Source organism: Notamacropus eugenii, chromosome 6, assembly GCF_028372415.1.
Source record: "Notamacropus eugenii isolate mMacEug1 chromosome 6, mMacEug1.pri_v2, whole genome shotgun sequence".
In the NCBI taxonomy this organism is placed as follows: Eukaryota; Metazoa; Chordata; class Mammalia; order Diprotodontia; family Macropodidae; genus Notamacropus; species Notamacropus eugenii.
In genome coordinates, this window is record NC_092877.1 from 376520876 (window position 1) to 376522797 (window position 1922).

Consider the following 1922-nt stretch of genomic DNA (forward strand, 5'->3'; position numbering starts at 1 on the left):
GGAGAGAATGCTCACCTGAAGTCAGAGGACCTGGACTCAAATCTGGATTCAGCCATTTATTGCTGGTGTGACCTTGAGTGATTGTTCATCTCTCTGGGTTTACATTTCCTCTTCTGTAAAATGGGAAGGTTGGAGAAGTGGTAAGCGAGGTCCCTTACAGAGCAAAATCTAGAATCTTGAGGAATTTTAGTTTGATTATATCTGTGATTCCCATTCCCACCCAACATTTGGGTAATCTGTTTTCCATGGACCAGATTTATTTATAAGACTTGTTTCTGTTCTGTCATTTAAGTTGTGCCCAACTTTTTGTGACCCCATCTGAAGTTCTCTTGACAAAGATGCTGGAGTGATTTGCAATTTTTTTCCCCAGATAATTTTACAGATGAGCAAACTGAAGCAAACAGGGTGAAGAGACTTGCTCAGGGTCACATGGCTACTGAGTGTCTGAAGCTGGATTTGAACTGAGGAAGATAAGTCTTCCTGACTCTATCCACTGTGCCATGTTTCTGCCCTTAATAAGGCTCAGACAAAGAACTTTTTAATAGAGATGAGATTAATTAAAACGCCATAAAGTAACTATAAAAGAGCCAGACACAAAGCAAAACTGTCAAGAAAATATGTCCCTGATCATCTCCTTCCGTAATCCTCCTGGAGTGCCTGGGGCATTGGGAAAAGGATTAAGGGAAGGAATTACATGTTTGGAACTTGTCAAGACTGACTCAACAAGCAGCTTGAGAAAACAGGAAAGAAGTAATGGGGATACCTCAGCTTCTAAGCTCCTGGGATTTCATGGCAGTTACAATCCCCTCCAGTCTTGCTCTTGTCTGATCTTCTGATATTAGTACATCTTATATGACTAGGATCATGTGATTACACACACACAGAGGGTACTGGTGTTACATATACTTATACAAAAGGTATGGGTCTGCCCGAAGTTGCAGAAAGTGACCTGGCTACTGTCAGTCATGAATATGATGCAACTTTCCTGCTCTTCATGGAAGCCCATCCAGAAATCATCTGCCACTCCCCCAACCCCAGTCTCTGAAGATCTTTGGCCAACTTGCAGCGATGGTCATGACCTGCAGTTTTCAGGAGTCACTTGAAGAAGAAAAGGATGAGAAGAAGCTAAATCCCCCTTGACTGCATCAGCTGCTGATATTCTGAACCATGTGGCCAACCACAATGCCAATCTGGAATACTCTCCAGAATTATCTAAGAAAGGTAGCTACCCAGCCAATTCCGAGAGGCCAAGAGATCTTTAACACCTATGGCCAGATGCTAAGTGGCAGCTGGTCCTGATATATGGCTGCCGAACCGCAGCCTGGGGACAGATGACATAGTTGACGTTCAGATGGTGACAGTGTGTGCAATGTTCCTACAGGGAACCACAACTGAGGCAGAGAGATGCCTGATGTGTGAGCATTGGGATTTCCTGTGCCACCTGGAGATGGTGAGTGCTTTGCATGCCAGTGAAGGAATTCTGGGAATTTGAGAAATAAGATGGCTGGGAGGAAGATGATGGTGAGGAAGTCAGCTTAACACTAACAAATAAAACTCCTCCTAACTCAAAGCTCATCAAAGACACTCCTCTAAGTAGTGCCCTGCTGACCCTGCAGGCTTATGCCGCAGCCTTGAGAAGTGGACAAGAACTGCTTAGCAACAAGAGGTCAAACACTTCTGGAGGAAAGAACAGTCCTTGCAGGTCTGCTGCAGACAGAAGAGCATCTTGTAGCAGTTGTCGGAGCTGACCAGATTGTAGCCTCTCATCTGATGCCCTAGTCTCCAGCCCTCCTCAAACCAGGGAAGCAGATGAAAAACCTTTGCTTCTCAAGCAGTTGTTTGGGTCTGCTGGGAACCCCCAAGGTCTGGACTTTGACTGCTGTACTTTTGGTTGGCTTCCTACTCATCCTATAGGAAATTCC

The 1922-nt window shown here is 45.0% G+C and overlaps 1 pseudogene; it reads left to right on the forward strand.

Annotated features, from left to right (window-relative positions):
* The first annotated feature begins 919 nt into the window (after positions 1–919).
* LOC140512440 (N-lysine methyltransferase SETD6-like) lies at positions 920–1831 on the forward strand (annotated as a pseudogene).
* Positions 1832–1922: the final 91 nt, after the last annotated feature.